At 57.9% G+C, this 23,407-nt stretch overlaps 1 long non-coding RNA gene across 1 annotated transcript in view; it reads right to left on the bottom strand.

Moving 5' to 3' along the window:
• Window positions 1–6,348, bottom strand: part of LOC139825664 (uncharacterized) — a 214,482-nt gene extending 208,134 nt beyond the window's left edge. Inside the window, exons 1-2 of the long non-coding RNA XR_011735879.1 lie at window positions 6,226–6,348; window positions 2,023–2,082 (exon numbers count right to left, since the gene is read on the bottom strand). This is a non-coding gene — a long non-coding RNA (uncharacterized lncRNA). The remainder of the gene's footprint in view (window positions 1–2,022; window positions 2,083–6,225) is intronic.
• Window positions 6,349–23,407: the final 17,059 nt, after the last annotated feature.

The raw sequence follows: 23,407 nt of genomic DNA, 5'->3' as shown, positions 1-23,407 counted from the left end.
ACAATGGGCTCTGGGGACAATAGGGGGTCCTGGGCTGTCACAATGGACCCTGAGGACAAGGGGGGTCCCCAGGATGTCACAATGGGCCCTGGGGACAAAGGGGGTCCCCACGGTATCAGAATGGGCCCTGGGGACAAGGGGGGGTCCCCTGAATGTCACAATGGGCCCTGGGGACAATGGGGGGTCCTGGGATGTCACAATGAGCCCTGCAGACAAGGGTGGTACCCACAGTGTCACAATGGGCCCTGGGCACAAGGGGGGGTCCCCATAGTGTCACAATGGACCCTGGGGACAAGGGGGTGCCGAGGATGTCACAATGGGCCCTGGGGACAATGGGGGGTCCTGGGACCGCACAATGGGCCCTGAGGACAATGGTGGGTCCCCTGAATGTCAAAATGGGCCCTGGGGACAAAGGGGGGTCCGCAGGATGTCACAATGGGCACTGGGGACAAAGGGGGGGTCCCCAGGATGTCACAATGGGCCCTGGGGACAATGTGGGGTCCTGGGATTTCACAATGGGCCCCAGTGACAAAGGGGGTCCCCTGAATGTCACAATGGGTCCTGGGGACAATGGTGGGTCCTGGGACGTCACAATGGGCCCTGGGGACAAGGGGGGGTCCCCAGGATGTCACAATGGGCCCTGGGGACAAAGAGGGGTCCCCTGAATGTCACAATGGGCCCTGGGGACAGGGGGGTGCAGTGGATGTCACAATGGGCCCTGGGGACAACGGGGGGTCCTGGGACGTCACAATGGGCCCCAGTGACAAGGGGCGGTCCCCAGGATGTCACAATGGGCCCTGGGGACAAAGAGGAGTCCCCTGAATGTCACAATGGGCCCTGGGGACAATGGGGGTCCCCAGGATGTCACAATGGGCCCTGGGGACAATAGGAGGTTCTGGGATGTCACAATGGGCCCTTGGGGTTTAGAAGTCAGGTCTAAGAGTGCAGCGTTTGGGGTGCAGGGGCTTGGGGGGAAATTTAAGGTTGCAGAGTGTGGGGTGCACAGGACTGGGGCACAGGATTTGGGGGTGCGGGGTTTCAGGGTTCAGGATTTGGAGGTGTGGAGTTTTGGGGTGCAGGGGTTGGGAGTGCAGGGTGGTGGGGGTGAGAGATTTGGGTGCAGGATTTGGGGGTGCAGAGTCTTGGGAGACAAGGATCCGGGTCTTCAGGATTTGGGGGTTCAGTGTTTAGGGCAGCACAATCTTGGGGTGCAGGGGTTTGCAGTGAAAGTTTTGGTAGGCAGGATTTGGGGTGCAGGATTCTGGGGTGCTGGTTTGGGGTACAGGATTTGGTGTTGCAGGGATGGGGTTGAAGGGCTTGGGTTTCCAGGCCTTTGAGGTGCAGGATTTGGAGGTGCAAGGTTTGGGAGGGAATTCTTTGGGGTACAGGGTTTGGGGGCAGGTTTAGGGGTGGAGGGTATAGGACGGAAAGATTTGGGAATGCAGGGTTTGGGGTGCAGGTTTCGGGGTTCAGGAAGGTAGGGAGGGCAGGATTAGGGGGTGCAAGGTTTCAGTTGTAGGGTTTAGGGGTGCAGACTTTGGTAGGGCCGAATTTGGGGGTGCAGGATCTGGGGTGCAGGGTTTGGGAAGACAGGATCGGGGGTGGAGGATTTGGGGATGCAGGATTGAGGGGCAGGGTTTTGGTGCAGGGCTTGGGGTCAGGATCTGGGGTGCAGGTTTGGGAAGAGTATTTTGGGGTGCAGGATTTTGGGTGCCGTGTCTGCGGGGCAGGTTTGGGGTGATCACTGCTGATCCGCACACACTCTCTCTCTCTGTCCCCATTGTCCCCAATGCCCCCTTACCTGTCTCACCTCCCTCTCCAGCTCCGCTCCCACCCCCCCAATCCCCCTCAGCGGGGCCAGCCCGGGGTGCAGCTGCTGCAACGGCTCCTCCTCTGCATTCATTAACAATTAACACCCTCAGCAGCGCTAATTAACACCCCCCCCACCCCCCCGTATCCCCGCTGCCCCCTAATTACCCCCTAATTCGCGCTAATCACCCCTAATTCCCCCTCATTACTCACCCAGCAGCCCCTCGATGTCCGGAGCCGCCATCTTGCCCCGCCGGGAGGGCCACAAACCACCTCAAAATTGACCCAAAATAGCGCTTTTTCAACCCAAAACCCTCCCGCTGAGGCTCCCCGAGCTGTGTCCCCAAAGCCCCCGCTGTTGTCACCTCGGGAAAAGCGCGAAAAAAGCGGCCCCGGGGGTCCCCGCGCTTCGCTTCGCGCTCTGAGGGAAAGCGCGGGAAAACGAGCGGAGACGGAAAGAGCCGAGCGCAGCCGAATGGGCCCGAGCGGAGCCGAATGGGCCCGAGCGGAGCCGAACGGCGCCCGAGCGGAGCCGAGCGGCGCCCGAGCGGAGCCGAGCGGCGCCGAGCGGCGCCCGAGCGGAGCCGAGCGGCGCCCGAGCGCAGCCGGGCGGCGCCCGAGCGGAGCCGAACGGCGCCCGAGCGGAGCCGAACGGCGCCCGAGTCCCGGCCGGGGCCGAACGCACCCGAAGGGACCCGAAGTCTTCCCGAAGGGGTCCGAGTGGAGCCGAACGCACCCGAACGCACCCGAAGGGGCCGAACGCACCCGAAGGGACCCGAAGTCTTCCCGAAGGGGTCCGAGTGGAGCCGAACGCACCCGAAGGGACCCGAACCCACCCGAAGGGGCCCGAGTGGAGCCGAACAAACCCGAAGGGACCCGAACCCACCCGAAGGGACCCGAACGCACCCGAAGGGACCCGAACGCACCCGAAGGGACCCGAACGCACCCGAAGGGACCCGAACGCACCCGAAGGGACCCGAACGCACCCGAAGGGGTCCGAGTGGAGCCGAACGCACCCGAAGGGACCCGAACGCACCCGAAGGGACCCGAAGTCTCCCCGAAGGGGCCCGAACCCACCCGAAGGGGCCCGAAGTCTCCCCGAAGGGACCCGAAGTCTCCCCGAAGGGACCCGAAGTCTCCCCGAAGGGACCCGAACCCACCCGAAAGTGCCCCAAAAGGCGCCAAACTCCCAAATCCCCCCCTTTTTACCCCAAAACCCGTGTTCCGCTCCCCCCCCGGCCCCTCCTCTTCCTCCCCCCGCCCCCTTTCTTCCCCTTTTTCCGCCTCACGATCGTTTCCCGCCGCGGCGGTGGCTGCGAGCGAGGCCACGCCCCCTTCCTCAGGCGGCGGCCAATGGGAAGCGGGGGGGGTGCGTGGCCACGCCCACTGTGCGTGGCGTGCGCGGAGGCGGCTCCGAGAGGAGCCGAAGATACACGAAGGGAGCCGAAGGGACCCGAGGGGACCCGAAGGGACCCGAACGCACCCGAGGGGACCCGAAGGCACCCGAAGGGACCCGAACGCACCCGAAGGGACCCGAACGCACCCGAAGGGACCCGAGTGGGACCCGAACACACCCGAAGGGACCCGAAGGGACCCGAGTGGGGCCCGCACTCACCCGAAGGGACCCGAAGGGACCCGAACACACTTAGGGGGCTCCATGAGTCACTTATGGGTCACTATGGGGCACTCCTGGGTCCCTAAGGGGGAAATTATGGGGGTCTATGGGGAGTTCAGGAGGGACCCAGGAGTACCCCAAGGGACCCAGGAGTGCCCCAAAGGACCCAGGAGTCCAGGAGGGACCCAGGAGTGCCCCAAAGGACCCAGGAGTTCAGGAGGGACCCAGGAGTGCCCCAAAGGACCCAGGAGTACCCAAATGTGTTGTGTTTTGTTTTTTCTCTCTTGTTTATGTCCTCTTTTACCTGAAATGGGACAATGGGGGCAATGGGGGGCAATGGGGTCAATGGGGGGCAATGGGGTCAGTGGGGGACAATGGGGGCAGTGGGGGGCAATGGGGGCAGTGGGGGGCAATGGGGGGCAATGGGACAATGGGGGGCAATGGGGTCAATGGGGGCAATGGGAGTCAATGCGGTCAATGGGTCAATGGGTCAATGGGGTCAATGGGGGCAATGGGAGTCAATGGGGGGCAATGGGGATCAATGGGTCAACGGGGTCAATGGGGGTCAATGGGTCAATGGGGGCAATGGGGGCAATGGGGATCAATGGGGGGCAATGGGGATCAATGGTGATCAATGGGGGGCAATGAGGGTCAATGGGGGGTCAATGAAGTCAATGACTCAATGACTCAATGGGGGTCAATGGGGATCAATGGGTCAATAGGGTCAGTGGGGTCAATGGGTCAATGGGAGTCAATGGGGTCAATGGGGGTCAATGGGGTCAATGGGGATCAATGGGTCAATGGGAGTCAATGGGGTCAATGGGTCAATGGGGTCAATGGGGATCAATGGGTCAATGGGGTCAATGGGTCAATAGGGATCAATGGGGGGCAATGGGGATCAATGGGTCAATGGGGTCAATGGGGTCAATGGGTCAATGGGGGTCAATCGGTCAATGGGGATCAATGGGGGTCAATGGGGTCAGTCAATGGGGTCAATGGGGTCAATGGGAGTCAATGGGGTCAATGGGTCCCAGGGTCGCATTCCCGCTGTCCCTGTCCCCGCTGTCCCAGGGCTCAGTGCTCACTCCTCATTGGTTCCTGGCCTTTTGCATTCATTAATATTCGGTTAATTATTCGTTAAGGTTTTCTTGCCATAGTTGAGCCCAGCAGGAACCCCCGGGGTCCTAAAACCCTCCCTCTCTATGGGTCCCTATGGGGCTCTATGGGTCCCTATGGAGCTCTATGGGTCCCTATGGGTCCCTATGGAGCTCTCTAGGTCCCTATGGGGTTCCATGGGGCTCTGTGGTTTCCTATGGGCCTCTATGGGGCTCTATGGGTCCCTATGGGTCCCTATGGGTCCTTATGGGTCTTAATGGGTCTCTATGGGGCTCCTTGGGTCTCTATGGGTCCCTATGGGTCTCTATGGGTCTCTACGGGTCCCTATGGGTCTCTATGGGTCTCTACAGGCTCTATGGGTCCCTATGGGGCTCCTTGATGCTCTATGGGTCTCTATGGAACCCCCAGGGTCCTAAAACCCTCCCTCTCTATGGGTCCCTTTGGGTCTCTATGGGTCCCTATGGGTCTCTATGGGGTTCCATGGGGCTCTGTGGCTCCCTATGGGCCTCTATGGTCTCTATGGGTCCCTATGGGGTCCTACGGAGCTCTATGGGTCCCTATGGGTCTCTACAGGCTCTACGGTCCCTATGGGTCTCTATGGGGTTCCATGGGGCTCTGTGGCTCCCTATGGGCCTCTATGGTCTCTATGGGTCCCTATGGGGTCCTACGGAGCTCTATGGGTCCCTATGGGTCTCTACAGGCTCTACGGTCCCTATGGGTCTCTATGGGGTTCCATGGGGCTCTGTGGCTCCCTATGGGCCTCTATGGTCTCTATGGGTCCCTCTGGGGTCCTATGGAGCTCTATGGGTCCCTATGGGTCTCTACAGGCTCTACGGTCCCTATGGGTCCCTATGGGTCTCTATGGTCTCTATGGGTCCCTATGGGTCCCTTTGGGTCTCTATGGGTCCCTATGGGGTTCCATGGGGCTCTGTGGCTCCCTATGGGCCTCTATGGTCTCTATGGGTCCCTATGGGGTCCTATGGAGCTCTATGGGTCCCTATGGGTCTCTACAGGCTCCACGGTCCCTATGGGTCCCTATGGGTCTCTATGGTCTCTATGGGTCCCTATGGGTCCCTTTGGGTCTCTATGGGTCCCTATGGGGTTCCATGGGGCTCTGCGGCTCCCTATGGGCCTCTATGGTCTCTATGGGTCCCTATGGGGTCCTATGGAGCTCTATGGGTCTCTATGGGTCCCTATGGGTCTCTACAGGCTTTACGGTCCCTATGGGTCTCTATGGGGTTCCATGGGGCTCTGTGGCTCCCTATGGGCCTCTATGGTCTCTATGGGTCCCTATGGGGTCCTATGGAGGTGGGTGCTTTTTTCCAACCAAAGTGATTAATGAGTTTTTAGGGTTTATCCCAAATGATGGGAACCCCCAGTTCCTTCCTTCCTTCCTTCCTTCCTTCCTTCCTTCCTTCCTTCCTTCCTTCCTTCCTTCCTTCCTTCCTTCCTTCCTTCCTTCCTTCCCTCCTTCCTTCCTTCCCTCCTTCCTTCCTTCCCTCCTTCCTTCCTTCCCTCCTTCCCTCCTTCCTTCCCTCCTTCCTTCCCTCCTTCCTTCCTTCCCTCCTTCCCTCCTTCCTTCCCTCCTTCCTTCCCTCCTTGCCCTCTCATAACCGCACGCGAGCCCCGATGCTGAGGGCCCTTGAGCTCCTCCTCGCCTTTGAAAACAACATGGACGACCTCACCTTGTTGATGATGGGGATCTTCTGGAGCAGGCCAGGGATCCTCTGGAGATCCTCGCAACGTGGTGCTTTCCTTTGAGCCCACGACTTCTCTGCCTGGGGCCTCTTCCCATTGGACGCTCTTGGAGGAGCCACTGAGTTTTTGGAGCTCGCCACCTCTTTTGGATGAAGCTGGAGCAGCTGGGGATGGGCCTGGGATGCTGGGCAGGAAGAGCCAGGGCCGGTGCTGGACCCTCCCCAGCCCATTTCTCTCTGTTCGCTCCTCCAGAATCCTCGGAATCTGATGGCGAAGATGACGAAGATGACGAAGATGACGAAGATGACGAAGATGATGAAGATGATGAAGATGACGAGCGTGTCCCCACGCGGGAAGACATCAAGAAGCTGATGGAAAGCAAGAAGAAGCAGCAGTCGCTCCAGGAGAGCTTTGGATACCCCAGACCACCCCTTGTGCTTCGGATGCCCACACCACCCCTTGTGTTTTGGATACCCCAGACCACCCCTTGTGTTTTGGATGCCCACACCACCCCTTGTGTTTTGGATACCCCAGACCACCCCTTGTGCTTCGGATGCCCACACCACCCCTTGTGTTTTGGATACCCCAGACCACCCCTTTGGGGAAGACCCTCCGTATGCTGAGGTGTTGCGTCTCCTTCCTCTTCATCCTCTAAAAGGTGTTTGGTGAAGAGCAGAGCTGGAAGCGGGGGTTCCCATCATTTGGGATAAACCCTAAAAACTCATTTTGGTTGGAAAAGACCCTCGAGGTCATGGAGGCCAAGCATAACCCACCCCTGGCACTGACCCGTATCCCTGAGGACGGTGTTTTGTGACACCATGGGGACCCCGCCTTGTCCCCAGAGCCCATTGTGACATCCTGGGGACCCCCTTTGTCCCCAGGGCCCATTGGACGTCCCATGACTCCCCCTTGTCCCCAGGGCCCATTGTGACATCCAGAGGACCCCGCTTTCTCCCCTGGGCGCATTGTGACTTCCTAGGACCCCCCATTGTCCCCAGGGATCATTGGGACATCGTGGGGACCCCCTTTGTCCCCAGGGCCCATTGTGATATTCGGGGGACCCCCTTGTCCCCAGGGCCCATTGTGACATCCCAGGACCCCCCATTGTCCCCAGAGCCCATTGTGACATCCTAGGGACCCCCTTTGTCCCCAGGGCCCATTTTCGCACCATGGGGACCCCCTTTGTTACTGGGTCCCATTGTGACATTCCAGGACCTTACTTTGTCCCCAGGGCCCATTGTGACACCATCGGGACCCCCATTTGTCCCCAGGGCCCATTGTGACATTCAGAGGACCCCTCTTTGTCCCCAGGGCCCATTGTGAATTCCCAGGGCCCCATGTTGTCCCCAGGGCCCATTGTGACATCCTGGGGACCCCCTTTGTCCCTGTCGAGGGTTAAGATTCCTAACCCCAACTCCTAACCCCAACTCCTAACCCAGACCATAACGCTAATCCTAATCCTAAACCTAAGCCTAATTCCTAACCCTAAACCCAATCCTAACCCAATCCCTTAACCCTAACCCAATCTCTTAACCCTTATCCCAATCCCTTAACCCTAACCCAAACTCCTAACTCTAAGCCTAAGCCCAACCCAGACGCCTAAGCCCAACCCAGACGCCTAAGCCAAACCCTAACGGAAACTCCTAACCCTAACCCAAACTCCTAGCCTTAAGACTAACCCTAAATCCTAACTCAAACTCCTAACCCTAAGTCTAAGCCTAAACCAAACTCCTAAGCTTAAGACTAAGCCTAACCCAAACTCCTAAGCCTAACCCTAACCCAAACTCCAAAACCTAAGCCTAACCCTAACCCAAACCCAAACTCAGTGGCCACTAAGCAGGCCTGGAGCTGTCAGGAGAAAGGACTCCCTGGAGCTCACCCAGCTCTAAACTCAGCCCCAACCTGCTGCTGCCTCAGCAGCCGGCACTGCGAGCGGCGCAGAGACGGAGCAGTTGGCAAAGAGCTTTGCAAGGCAGAGCCCTCTGGGGCACAGCACTGAGCTGGACCCACTTCCCCTCTGCGTGACCGAGCGTCAGCCAAGAAAGCAGCAAGCTAAATTTCACAGGAACGGAAAATTAACATGGAAACGCTCATTTGTTCCCAGGTCGTACCTGTGGGATCGCCCCGAGGCTCACGGACACACTCAGGTGAAGCAGTCAAGGAGCCGCTGCCTACAGGGACGGCTGGAATCGAGCAGAAAGGAAAAGCGTTTCCATTTCACGTTGTGAAATGACCTGCAGCGCCTGGACGGGGGTCAGGCAACAACACGGGACCCAGACGCATGCTGAAATTGCCAAAGCTGCAGAGGGGCTGCAGACCCCTTGTCTGGGACCTGGCAGCTTCCAAACTACTGTGTCCAGGCCACATGCAACACCCCTCAAGGACCAGATGGACCAACACGGGGCCTCTCAGGGCCTTCTGACCAGGAGACCTCTCACACACACAAAAGGAAACCCACACTAACGTGGGAGCATGGAGCACCAGGGCAAAAAATGATCATCCATGTTTCTCCTAAATCAGAGCCTGCTGGCTACTGCAAGGCTCAACTATTGCAAGAAAACGTTCACAAATAATAAACCAAATACTAACAAACGCAAAAGGCCAGTAACCAATGAACACTGAACACTTACCCCTGCGATTCCCCTCAGGCTCAGGAACAGGATTACACCAAGAGGCTTGATCAGCATGGACTGCAGGAACCAAACAGGGAGTCAAACACGGGTGGGAGCTTCCATGGCACGTTGTGATCTCCTGCTTCCTCAGTCACCTGCTGTGATGGGAGAGGGTGAGATAATGACACGAGACACATACAGAGGTGTGTGTTCCCACAGCTAGAAACAGAGCACGGGTGACCTTTTTGCTGAGACCTAGCAGGTTTTCAGGCAAATTGAACATTCATGACTTGTCTGTGTAATACCACCAAGGCACAAAAAGCTTTTGGAAAGCCTCTGAGAGGATCTTGGGTACAATCACACACGAATAACCTATTAAAACACGAGTGTTTATTCGCTCAAGCAGACAGACAGTGACAACTCACCTCTGGGACAGCCCAAGGCTCCTAACCAGGACCCAGCTGAGAAGCTCGATCAACTCTGCCAAGGCCATGTCCTGGAGCCAAGCACAGATCAGAGAGGTTTCCAGGCTCACCGAGCAACACTCCTGCATTCCAGGTAAAAGAGGACATAGACAAGAGAGAAAAAACAAAACACAACACAACATATTTAGGACAACAGTGCCCATATCTTGCAGAAAAATAGCCGTATTTGGGGAAAAAACTGGCAAAACGACAAAATATTCCAAATATTTGGGGGCTAAATTGGTCAACACAGGCAAAACAATCTGAGTATTTGGGCAAAAAGTGGCCCAAAGAGGCAAAAACATCCACACTTGGGTGCAAAGCTGTCGGCAAACATGAAAACATCCCATATTTGGGATCACAGTGCCCATATCAGGGGAAAAAATGGGCAAAAGCACCTGAGTATATCGGGTCAAGAGAGGCAGAAAAAACCAAAGCACCACTAGATTTGAGCAAAACTGGCCAAAAAGGGGTATAACATCCCCAGATTCAGGGTGAAACTGGACCAAAGAGTCGAAGTATGCCCAGATTTGGGTAAAAAAATGGCCAAAAATGGCCCAAACACCCCCAGATTTGGGTATAAACAAAACTGGAAAACCAAAGAACTCCCAGATATAGGCAGAAACGATCCCAAAGGGCACAAATGTGCCCAGGTTTAGCTTTAAAGTGGCCCAAAGTGCCAAAGCAATCCCAGCTTTGATTTGCAACGGGCCCAAAGGCTCAAAGCGCGCCCTGGGATGGGGCCGTGTGGCACGAGGCTGGGGGGCAGGGAGGGCCCCACAGGGACTCAGTGCTGGTTTCTGCCCTGTGCCAGCACTCCCAGCCCCTGCTTGCCCAGAACCTGCCCCTGAAGCAGCCGCAGCCCCTCTCCCCTCCCTGCGGGTGTCTGCCCCCTGCCCACACCCTGGTGCTGCCTGGCTCGCCCTGCCCGGCCCAGCCCGGCTGCTCTCCCGGCCCCAGCCCCAGCCCCGGCCCCACTGCTGCCCTGCTGAGCTGCTCGGGGCTGGGTGCTGCCCCTGCTCGCCCACCTGCTCCCTGCGCTCGGCTGGAGCAGCCTGGGCGTCCCGGGCTGGCAGGGACACCAGGAGGAGGAACAGGGTGAGGACCATGGCCCCCACGCTCGCCCCATGATGCTGCTGCTGCCAAGACACAGCACAGCACGTCACCGAGGGGCTCTGACCTCACAGTCACATTGGAATCACCACATCTGCACACTGCTGCATGGCCTTGTGCTACACCAGCATGGAAGGAACAGAAGTGGAGAAGGGGGCACCTATTTTGGGAGGCAGCTCTGCCTGTGGGAGTGCACAGGCTCTCACTTCTTGCTTCCCAGAAATCAATCAATCAATCAATCCCAAAAGCTACATATTAATAGTAAATTTAAATAAAAAAAGCCAACTTCAAGGGTCTTTACTTGTAGCTATATTTGTCAGGCAGCTCTCTGGGAAGAAACCAGCTTTTCCTGCTAGTTTGACCACAGCTTCAACGCCTTTAAAGCCACCACTTCTGAGCTCTGCTGCTCCAACACAGCCTCACAGCCCAGCAAAATCATAGTGCAGGCAGAAAGCTTCACCATACAGAGATGGAGACAGTCAGGAATACGTTCCTCTCAAAAGCAGACACTGCAAGCCACTCTTCCTCTTGCTTACCAAATTCAGACAGCGTTAGACAACAACAACAAGGAAGCGAGATTCTTCTTTTATGCACCCCATTGTATGGACCATTCAACATCAAGTCCAACCGAAGTCTGAACCTCCGAATGAGAAATGCCATCTTCAAATTTCTAGGAAAATGAAGGGCTTTGAAGTGGCAAGACCATAAAATGTTCATTAAAGCACTGCCATGCAAGTCCGCACCCCTGATCACAGACCACCTGCCCTGGTACCAAAGGCAGTGATGTTCTCAGCTGACATCTGGAACGCAGCACAAAGTCTCATGTTCTCCAGTGCCAAACATGTAGTTTGGAACTGAAACAGGGCAGTAAACCATCTCCAGTCAGTCTGTTTTCATTCGAGTACATCAGGACAAGTTCAGTTCACGTTCACCAGGAATCACAGCAGGTCCCACCCGTCCCTGCAGACCCCAACACCGCTCCTGTGCAGGGTCCCCAGGAGCAGTAAGCACAGAACAAGAAACCTCCCTTCCAAAGAAGGCCCACAGCTGCTCTTCCAACGAGCTGCATAAGCAGCAGCTGAGAACAACCTCTGCTGTAGCTGCACCAGGCTCTGCTGTCTGCAGAAGGAGAGCAGCTCCTAAATGATCCCCAGCCCTACAGACACAGCCCAGGGCAGTGATGAGGAACCACCAGAGTGCAGGGACACCTGGCCATTCAGGTGAAGCTGCTGGGGAGAAGGACAGAGGACCAGCAAGAGACAAATCAGACAAGAGAGAAGACAGAGGAGCTGAGAGAGAAACAAACACACAGGGAAAAGGACGGAGAGATGAAGGCAAAAAGGGGGGCCCATTGTGACATCCCAGGACACCCCTTGTCTCCAGGGCCCATTGTGATATTCAGGGAACTGCTATTTGTCCCCAGGGTCCATTGTGACATCCCAGGACACCCCCTTGTCCCCAGGGCCCTTTGTGACATTCAGGGGACCCCTCTTTGTCCCCAGGGCCCGTTGTTGCATCCTGGGGTCCCCCCTTGTCCCCAGGGCCCATTTTGACATTCAGGAGAGCCCTCTTTGTCCCCAGGGCCTGTTGTGACATCCTGGGGACCCCCTTTGTCACTGGGGCCCATTGTGGCATCCCAGGACCCCCCTTTGTCTGCAGGTCCCAATGTGACACTCAGGGGACCCCACTTTGTCCCCAGGGCCCACTGTGACGTCCTAGGACCTCCCTTTGTCCCCAGGGCCCATTGTGACACCGTGGGGACCCTCTTTGTCACTAGGGCCCATTGTGACACCATGGGGACCACCCCTTTCTCCCCAGTGCCCATTGTGACATCCTGGGGACCCCACTTGTCCCCAGAGCACATTATCACATCCTCGGGACCCCTGTGTCCCCAGGGCCCATTGTGACGTCCCAGGACCCCCCATTGTCCCCAGGGTGCATTGTGACATCCTGGGGAGCCCCCTTTGTCCCCAGGGCCCATTGTGACATTTCTGGACCCCCCACTGTCTCCAGGGCCCATTGTGAACATCCTGGGGACCCCTCTTTGTCCCCAGGGCCCATTGTGACATCCTGGGCTGCCCCGTATGTCACCAGGGCCCATTTTGACACCGTGAGGACCCCCTGTTGTCCTCAGGGCCCATTGTGACATCCCAGGACCCCCAATTGTCCCCAGGGCCCATTGTGACACCATGTGGAACCCTCTTGTCACTGGGGACGCATTGTGACACAATGGGGACCCCACCTTTGTCTCAAGTGCCCATTGTGACATCCTGGGGACCCCCTTTATCCCCAGGACCCATTGTGACGTCCCAGGACCCCATTTGTCCCCAGGGCCCATTGTGACATCCCAGGGCCCCACTTTGTCCCCAGGGCCCATTGTTACAGGGTGGGACCCCCCTTGTCCCCAGGGCCCATTGTGACATCCTGGTGACTCCCTTTGTCCCCAGAGCCCATTGTGGCACCATGGGGACCCTCTTTGTCACTGGGGCCCATTGTGACATCCCAGGACCCCACTTTGTCTTAGAAGGTCACTGATCGGACTACTGGTACATCCTGACTCTGCTTTCTCAATAAACATTGAAGAACACCTGGGGTTTGTTTGCTCCAAGGGAAAACTTCCCTGCCACGGTTCCTGGTTCCCGGTCCTGTTTCCCGGTCCGGTTTGGCTTCGCTATCAGAACAGCTGCTGCCTCCACAGCCGCGCTCAAAGTCCCCGTTGTGACACCGGGATGGCGGGAGAAGGGGGGTGGCGGGGGCGGCAGCGGCGGCGATGGGGGGGGGGGGCAGTCGGGGCTGGGCGGACAAGCGGCGGCTGCTGCGGCTCCTCAGGCAGCGACAGCAGCAGCGATCGGGGGGACGTGGGGGGCGGACAAGCGGCGGCTGCTGCGGCTCCTCAGGCAGCGACAGCAGCAGCGATCGGGGGGACGTGGGGGGCGGACAAGCGGCGGCTGCTGCGGCTCCTCAGGCAGCGACAGCAGCAGCGATCGGGGGGACGTGGGGGGGCGGACAAGCGGCGGCTGCTGCGGCTCCTCAGGCAGCGACAGCAGCAGCGATCGGGGGGACGTGGGGGGGCGGACAAGCGGCGGCTGCTGCGGCTCCTCAGGCAGCGACAGCAGCAGCGATCGGGGGGACGTGGGGGGGCGGACAAGCGGCGGCTGCTGCGGCTCCTCAGGCAGCGACAGCAGCAGCGATCGGGGGGACGTGGGGGGCGGACAAGCGGCGGCTGCTGCGGCTCCTCAGGCAGCGACAGCAGCAGCGATCGGGGGGACGTGGGGGGCGGACAAGCGGCGGCTCCTCCGGCCGCGGCCAGGACGTGGCTTCGCCGGCACCGGGGCCCGAGACCGCGCGCTGTGGGGCTGCGGGGCGGGTGTGGGGCCGGGGGTCTCCGGGGGTCCCGCAGCGGCCGCTGTGGGGCGGGATGGGGCGGCTGTGGAATTACCTGTGGGGCACTCATGGGGCTGCTGTAGGGGTCTTAAGAGGCATGTCTGGAGCACTTATGGGGCGACTATGGGGCAGGTGCTGGGCTGCTACAGCGGGACCTGTGGGGCACCCAGGTATGTGCACCCAGCACCGCGTGCACGCACACGCAGCTACACACTGATGTGTAAGCAAACACGTGGCCACACACACGCACACTTCCACAAGCGTGCCCAGTCCCATCTATTGACAGAAAGGCGTACGTGAAATGTACTGACATGCTTGAGGGTAAACACGTGCGTGGATGTTTGGCACACTGCACACACGCACACGTCTGAACGATGATGCTCCAGCTTTAGCATAAATGGAGCTGACATCAAGGCACTCACATGTGGACAGACCAACGTTTATAGGCACTAAGGCTTTCGCGCACAGGTTCGTCCAAGAACAGGCACATACCTGCAGGCACCTCCGAATGTGTGTTCTGTGCATTCTCTTAAGGGACGCTAGATGGCAGCAAAGACCATGAAATTATTAACCTCAGTCTAACCCTAGGTTTATGACATTTTTTCTTACTATAGATGCGTTTGATGCTAAAAATTCCCCCAAATTGTAATGAATATGCGATAATTGTGTGAATACAAGCATCGCAAGAGCATCCAGTTTTTGGAGCACTTGTGGAACATGATAAAGCCAGGCAGAGCCTGACAAAGCGCGACAGAGCCCAACAGGGCTTGACAGAGCCTGATAGAACTCAACAGGGGCCGACAAATCCCGACAGCGCCTGACAGCGAACAGTGGAGTCTGGCAGGGCCTGACAGAGGCTGTCACAGCACGACAGAGCCAGAGGAGCCTGACAGAGCCCAGCAAACCCGACAGGAACAGACAAGGCCTGGGTGCACAGACCTGGGTGCGTGTGGGAAGGTTTCTGCCTGTTTTCCAGTGAGGAATGGTGTGTGTGCACGTGGACAAACAGAAGGCGAAGCAGCTCGGTTCCAACACTGAAGAAGGCTGTACAGTCACGTAGACACGGGGGCTGCTCCACTCCTGCTCTCCTGCTCTCTTGCAGGACACAGAGGCCTCAGAGCCCTGTTCAGTTCAGTTCAGTTCCATACAATGTTCACTGACTGCAAGAAAATCCCTCAAATCCCCCACAATGTGGGGCTCAAAAGGGAGTCCCCCTGAAAAGAGGGGGTCACAGTCCAAAAATGCCTGAAAATTCCTGGGGGAGGATAAAACTTATTAAACCCTGTAAATATGAGCGTGAGAATTTCAAACAGAGAGAAGTCTGTCGTTTGTATTTATATATTGCAGAATGGTATTCATGTAGATATAAAATGATTTTAAAATAAAACCCCTTTTCTACTCTGTTATATAAAGGATTTTAGAATGTAAAAAATTTCTGTTGATGGTTTTAAGAATACAAACATCTTATCTATTTGTAGATTAAAAAGTGAAGGACTTGAAAAAGAAAAAAATATCTAGATAGGAACTTAAAATAGAAAAAAGTGTGAGTAGGCAGAGCTCTGTATAATTACTACGTGTTACATAGTCTAAATAGGTAATAAACATCATCTATATATATCCACTCACACCCGTATACATACCTTTAATTTATTAATAAATGTAAATCGATATCCCAGTCTAAATATATATAATTGTAAATATGTCAAAATCTGTAAATTTGAAAAGATACCTGAGTGTTAAAATGGAAGTTTAAATGTATTTAAGTGTAAATAGACACTGGATCAGAGCGCAGCGCGGGACAAACGGGGACGGGTGATGATAGGCGGAGAGAATGGAAATTGACGTGCTTAGCTGGCCAATCAGATTGCGGAGAGGGAAGAGAAGGGGCGGGCCGCGGGGGAAGGGTTGTCTCGAGGGCTTCCCAATGCGCATGCGCAGAAATGGGCGCTGCGAGGTGCACGGGGCGCTCTCGGCGGCCACGTGCGCGCACCGTTGGAGCCCGGAGCGGACTCGCTGCGCCGCTGTTTCTGCGAGGCCCCGGGGAGTGCCCGGCCCGGCCCCGCCCGGCCCGCTCCGCTCCGTCTCAGAGCCGCCTGGAGAGCCGGGTCGGGCAGCCCCTTCTCGGCTCCACCTCTTCCCGAGCTAAGCCACGCCCCCTTGGGGCCGTGCCATGTTGACCGCACCCTCTCCCTACCCCAAGAGGCTCCTCCCATGGGGGCGTGCCCCAGAGAATGCCCGCCCCCAGACCACCTCCCATGGGGCGTGACACAGAGGCTCCGCCCCCCCGAGGGGCTCCCCGTGGGCGTGCCCTCTCAGTACCCGCCCCTCGGCACTGACCCCACCCCATGTAGGCGGGGCCACACCCAGCTGCCCCCTCCCATCTGTGACCCATAACCAACCCCATAGCAGCCCTATGGCTGCCCCACAGGTCCCGCTGTAGCAGCCCAGCACCTGCCCCATAGTCGCCCCATAAGTGCTCCAGACATGCCTCTTAAGAGCCCCTACAGCAGCCCCATGAGTGCCCCACAGGTAATTCCACAGCCGCCCCATCCCGCCCCACAGCGGCCGCTGCGGGACCCCCGGAGACCCCCGGCCCCACACCCGCCCCGCAGCCCCACAGCGCGCGGTCTCGGGCCCCGGTGCCGGCGAAGCCACGTCCTGGCCGCGGCCGGAGGAGCCGCCGCTTGTCCGCCCCCCACGTCCCCCCGATCGCTGCTGCTGTCGCTGCCTGAGGAGCCGCAGCAGCCGCCGCTTGTCCGCCCCCCACGTCCCCCCGATCGCTGCTGCTGTCGCTGCCTGAGGAGCCGCAGCAGCCGCCGCTTGTCCGCCCCCCACGTCCCCCCGATCGCTGCTGCTGTCGCTGCCTGAGGAGCCGCAGGAGCCGCCGCTTGTCCGCCCCCCACGTCCCCCCGATCGCTGCTGCTGTCGCTGCCTGAGGAGCCGCAGGAGCCGCCGCTTGTCCGCCCCCCACGTCCCCCCGATCGCTGCTGCTGTCGCTGCCTGAGGAGCCGCAGCAGCCGCCGCTTGTCCGCCCCCCACGTCCCCCCGATCGCTGCTGCTGTCGCTGCCTGAGGAGCCGCAGCAGCCGCCGCTTGTCCGCCCCCCACGTCCCCCCGATCGCTGCTGCTGTCGCTGCCTGAGGAGCCGCAGCAGCCGCCGCTTGTCCGCCCAGCCCCGACTGCCCCCCCCCAATCGCCGCCGCTGCCGCCCCCGCCACCCCCCTTCTCCCGCCATCCCGGTGTCACAACGGGGACTTTGAGCGCGGCTGTGGAGGCAGCAGCTGTTCTGATAGCGAAGCCAAACCGGACCGGGAAACAGGACCGGGAACCAGGAACCGTGGCAGGGAAGTTTTCCCTTGGAGCAAACAAACCCCAGGTGTTCTTCAATGTTTATTGAGAAAGCAGAGTCAGGATGTACCAGTAGTCCGATCAGTGACCTTCTAAGACAAAGTGGGGTCCTGGGATGTCACAATGGGCCCCAATGACAAAGAGGGTCCCCATGGTGCCACAATGGGCCCTGGGGACAAAGTGGGGCCCTGGGATGTCACAATGGGCCCTGGGGACAAACGGGGGGCCCAGGATGTCATAATGGGCCCAGGGGACAAAGAGGGGTCCCCAGGATGTCACAATAGACCCTGGGGACAAGGGGGGTCCCCAGGATGTCACAATGGGCACCTGAGACAAAGGGGGGGTCCCCATTGTGTCACAATGCATCGCCAGTGACAAGGGGGTTCCCCATGGTGTCACAATGGGCCTTGGGGACAATTGGGGGTCCTGGGATGTCACTATGGGCCCTGGGGACAAAGGGAGGTTGCCAGGATGTCACAATGGGCCCTGGGGACAATGAGGGGTTCTGGGACGGCACAATGGGCCCTAGGGAAAAAGGGGGGTCCTGGGACGTCACAATGGGCCCTGGAGACAAAGGGGGCTCCCCAGGATGTCACAATGGGCTCTGGGGACAAAGGGGTCCCCAGGATGTCACAATGGGCCCTGGGGACAAAGAGGGGTCCCCTGAATGTCACAATGCGCCCTGGAGACAATGGGGGGTCCTGGGACGTCACAATGGGCCCTGGGGACATAGGGGTACCCAGGATGTCACAATGGGCACTGGGGACAAAGGGGGGGTCCCCATGGTGTCGCAATGGGCCCTGGGGACAAAGGGGGCTCCCCAGGATGTCACAATGGGCCCTGGGGACAAAGAGGGGTCCCCAGGATGTTCACAATGGGCCCTGGAGACAGTGGGGAGTTCAGAAATGTCACAATGGGCCCTGGGGACAAAGGGGGCTCCCCAGGATGTCACAATGGGCTCTGGGGACAGAGGGGGTCCCCACGGTGTCACAATGGGCCCTGGGGACAAATGGGGGTCCCCTGAATGTCACAATGCACCCTGAGGACAATGGGGGGTCCTGGGATGTCACAATGGGCCCTGGGGACACAGGGGTCCCCAGGATGTGATAATGGGTTCTGGGGACAAGTGGGGTCCCCAGGATGTCACAATGGGCACTGGGGGGAAAGGGGTGGTCCCCATGGTGTCACAATGGGCCCAAGTGACAAGGAGGGTCCCCACGGTTCCACGATGGGCCCTGGGGACAACGGGGTCCACTGGATGTCACAATGGGCCCTGGGGACATAGGGAGGTCCTAGGATGTCACAGTGGGCCCTGGGGACAAAGTAGGGTGCCCTGAATGTCAGAATGGGACCTGGGGACAAAGGGGGTCCTGGGATGTCACAATGGGCCCCAGTGACAAAGGGGGTCCCCATGGCGTCACAATGGGCCCTGGGGACAAAGGGGGTTCCCCAAGATGTCTCAATGGGCCCTAGAGACAATGGGGAGTCCTGGAACATCACAATGGGCCCTGGGGACAAAGTGGGGTCCTGGGACGTAACAATGTGCCCTGGGGAAAAGGGAGGGTCCCCAGGATGCAACAATGGGCCCTGGGGACAAAGTGGGGTCTCCTGAATGTCAAAATGGGCCCTGGGGACAAGGGGGGACCCCATGGTGTCACAATGGGCCCTGGAGACAAAGAGGGGTCCCCTGAATGTCACAATGGGCCCTGGGGACAAAGTGGGGTACCCTGAATGTCAGAATGGGACCTGGGGACAAAGGGGGTCCTGGGATGTCACAATGGGCTCCAGTGACAAAGGGGGTCCCCATGGTGCCAAAATGGGCCCTCAGGACAAAGTGGGTCCCCAGGATGTCACAATGGGCCCTGGGGACAAAGGGGGTCCTGGGACGTCACAATAGGCCCTGGGGACAAAGGAGGGTCCCCAGGATCTCAAAATGGGCCCTGGGGACAAGGGGGGACCTGCAATGTCACAATAGGTTCTGGGGACTAAGGGGGTCCCCAGGATGTCACAATGGGCCCTGGGGATAACGGGGTGACCTGGGACGTCACAATGGCCCCTGGGGATAATGGGGGATCCCCAGGGTGACACAATGGGCCCTGGGGACAATGGGGGTCCCCATGGTGCCACAATGGGCCCTGGGGACAATTGGGGGGTCCGGAGATGTTGCAATGGGCCCTGGGGACAAAGGGGGTCCCCAGGATGTCACAATGGGCCCTGGGGACAAGGGGGCCCCCAGGATCTCACAATGGGCCGTGGAGACAAAGAGGGGTCCCCAGGATGTCACAATGGACCCTGGGGACAATGGGGGGTCCTGGGACGTCACAATGGGCCCTGGGGACAAAGGGTTCCCCTGAATGTCAAAATGGGCCCTGGGGACAATGGGGGTCCCCAGGATGTCACAATGGGCTCTGGGGACCATGGGGGGTCCGGGAACGTCACAATGGGCCCTGGGGACAAAGGGGGTCCCAATGGTGCCACAATGGGTCCTGGGGAAAAAGGGCGTCCCCAGGATGTCACAATGGGCTCTGGGGACAAGGGGGTTCCCCATGGTGTCACAATGGGTCTTGGGTACAAAGTGGGGTCCTGGGATGTCACATTGGGCCACAGTGACAAAAGGGGTCCCCATGGTGCCCCAATGGGCCCTGGGGACAAAGGAGGTCCCCATGGTGCCACAGTGGGCCCCAGTGACAAAGGGGGTCCCCACGGTGTCACAATGGGCCTTGGGTACAAACTGGGGTCCTGGGGTGTCACACTGGGCCACAGTGACAAAAGGGGGCCCCATGGTGCCACAATGGGCCCTGGGGACAAAGGGGGTCCCCAGGATGTCACAATGGGCCCTGGGGAGAAAGAGGGGGTCCCCATGGTGTCACAATGGGTCCCGAGTGATAAGGGGGGTCCCCACGGTGCCACAATGGGCCAGAGGGACGAGGCGGTCCCCATGATGTCACAATGGGCCCTGGGGACAATGAGGTGTGCCCAGGATGTCACAATGGGCCCTGAGGACAAGGGGGGGTCCCCATGCTGTCACAATGCGTTACCAGTGACAAGGGGGGTTCACATGGTGTCACAATGGACCCTGGGGACAAACGGGGGTCCCAATGGTGTCACAATGGGTCCCCAGTGACAAGTGGGGTCCTGAGATGTCACAATGGGTCCTTGGGACAAAGGGGGGTCCCCAGGATGTCACAATGGGCCCTGGGGACAAAGGGGGTCCTGGGACTTCACAATGGGCCCTGCGTACAAGGGCGGGTCCCCAGGAGGTCACAATGGGCCCTGGGGGCAAAGGGGTGTCCCCATGGTGTCACAATGGGCCCTGAGGACAATGTGGGGTCCTGGGATGTCACAATGGGCACTGGGAAGAAAGAGGGGGTCCCCAGGGTGCCACTATGGGCCCTGGGGACAAGAGGGTCCCCAGGATATCACAATGGGCCCTGGGGACAACGAGGGTTCCGACGGTGTCACAATGGGCCCTTGGGAAAAAGGCTGTCCCCTGAATGTCACAATGGGCCCTGGGGACAATGGGGGTCCCCAGGATGTCACAATGGGCTCTGGGGAGAAAGGGGTGGTCCCCATGGTGTCACAATGGGCCCAAGTGACAAGGAGGGTCCCCATGGTTCCACGATGGGCCCTGCGGACAACGGGGTCCACCGGATGTCACAATGGGCCCTGGGGACAAAGGGAGGTCCTAGGATGTCACAGTGGGCCCTGGGGACAAAGTGGGGTCCCCTGACTGTCACAATGGGAGCTGGGGACAAAGGGGGTCCTGGGATGTCACAATGGGCCCCAGTGACAAAGGGGGTCCCCATGGTGTCACAATGGGCCATGGGGACAAAGGGGGGTCCTCGGATGCCACAATGGGCCCTCGGGACAACTGGGGGGTCCTGAGATGTCGCAATGGGCCCTGGGGACAATGGGGGGTCCCCACGGTGCCACAATGGGTTCCCAGTGACAAGGGGAGTCCCCAGGATGTCACAATGGGCCCTGGGGATAAAGGGGGTCCCCAGGATGCCACAATGGGCCCTGGGGAAAAAGGGGGGTCCTGGGATGTCACAATGGGCCCTTGGGAAAAAGGCTGTCCCCTGAATGTCACAATGGGCCCTGGGGACAATGGGGGTCACCAGGATGTCACAATGGGCCTTCAGTATAAAGTGGGGTCCTGGGATGTCACAATGGGCCCTGGGGATCAAGGATGGTGCCCAGGATGTCACAATGGGCTGTGGGGACAATGGGGGGTCCTGGAATGTCACAATGGGCCCTAGGGACAAAGGTTGGTCCCCAGGTTGTCACAATGGGTCCTGGGGACAACTGGGGGTCCCCAGGATGTCACAATGGGCCCTGGGGACAAGGGGGATACCCACGGTGTCAAAATGGGCCCTGGGGACAAAGGGAGGTCCCCAGGATGTCACAATGGGCCCTGGGGATGACGGGAGGTCCTGGGACGTCACAATGGGCCCTGGGGACAATGGGGCGTCCTGATACGTTACAATGAGCCCTGGGCGCAACTGGGGGGTCCTTAGATGGGGGGTCCTTATGTGGGGGGTGATGTATGGAGAAGCTTGGCAGATTGATTATATTACACTTCCACAAACACGTCAAGGTAAGCGTTATGTACTTACAATGGTGGAAGCAACCACTGGATGGTTGGAAACATCTGCCGTACCTCCTGCTACAGCCCGAAATACCATCTTGGGCCTTGAGAAGCAAGTCCTTTGGTGGCCGGGTACGCCAGAAAGAATTGAATCAGACAATGGTACTCATTTCAAAACCAGTATTATAGACAATTGGGCCAAAGAACATGGTATTGAGTGGGTGTATCATATTCCATATCATGCACCAGCCTCTGGGAAAACTGAAAGGTACAATGGTTTGTTAAAAACTACACTAAAGGCACTGGGTGGTGGAGCCTTTAAAAACTGGGATTCACATTTAGCAAAAGCCACTTGGTTGGGCAACACCAGGGGATCAACCAATGGAGCCGGGCCTGCCCAATCAGAAATTCTATGGACTGTGGAAGGAGATAAAGTCCCTGTAGTACACATGGAAAATATGTTAGGAAAGGCAGTCTGGGTTCCTCCTGCCTCAGGCACAGGCAAACCTATTCGTGGGATTGTTTTTGCCCAGGGACCTGGCAGCACCTGGTGGGTGATGCTTAAGGATGGAGAAGTTCAGTGTGCACCTCAAGGGGATTTGATTTTAGGTGAAAATATGCAATGCTGAACTGTACGATGTGAATTGCCGCACTAACAATGTTTAATAAGTGTCTTTCAGATCAAGACAATGGTGATGAAACCAGCGCTGGCTTCTTCGAGTGGCGCCCGACACCTTCTTCGAAGTTGGTGTCCTTAACCCACCAACAGGGGTCATGAGATGCACTTGGACCATTTTCCCTGCCCTGGGAGACTGTGGTGACAAAATGAACTTAATGAACTTTTCAAAGGATGGTCCACTGATTAATTACTCCTGTGTATATATGTACATATGTATATATATATAGTAGTAGTGATTAATTAGATTGTATTGATAGATTGTATTGATAAGGTTTAAGTATTCAGTGAATGTCATATGATAAGGGGTGGAATGTCCTGGTTTTGTTAAAAACAAGTTTCTCTTTTAGTGAATTTGCCTGTCAGCCAAAGCCTTCATGTCAGCTGCATTTTCCTGGAGAACCCGACACATGTTTTGGTTAAACCCAGCAAGGGAATGCAAACTTATTGACAAGCACAGATGGACATCTCGCGAGAGGGGCAACGAGAAACTGGTGATCGAGAGACTGACCAACGGTGAATAACATTCCATTCACGTGAATACTTCATATAAAAGTGGGAGATCACGAGGATCTCGCCCCTTTTCCCTTTCTCCCTTTTTTCCTCATGGCCGACATCAGGAGAGGACCTTGCTGGTCGTCCCTGCGAACGGAGGCCAGTGAGAGACTGAATCCAGCTCCGGTTGGCTGCAGAGTCTGATCCAGGACTTTGGGTGCTGGCTCTGCAGTTGCTCAGACTTACAAGATGGGTTTTGTATATTTGTATCATTTTCTCTGTTCTCATCAGTAGCATCAGTAAAACATCTTGAACTTTTCCAGCTCTCTCCCCTCTGTGCTTCTTCCCCTCCCGATCGCCTGTGCTGAGTGGGAAGGGGGGAGAGGGAGGGGCAAAAGGGGGAATTGGGGGGGAGAGAAGAGGTTGACAACACATCTGCCAGGGTTTGATTGTCACCCCGCAATCCTAACCCTCGACAGGGACAAAGGGG

The sequence above is a fragment of the Patagioenas fasciata genome, chromosome 26 (assembly GCF_037038585.1).
Source record: "Patagioenas fasciata isolate bPatFas1 chromosome 26, bPatFas1.hap1, whole genome shotgun sequence".
Lineage (NCBI taxonomy): Eukaryota > Metazoa > Chordata > Aves > Columbiformes > Columbidae > Patagioenas > Patagioenas fasciata.
This window is presented reverse-complemented; position numbering and strand designations above follow the sequence as displayed.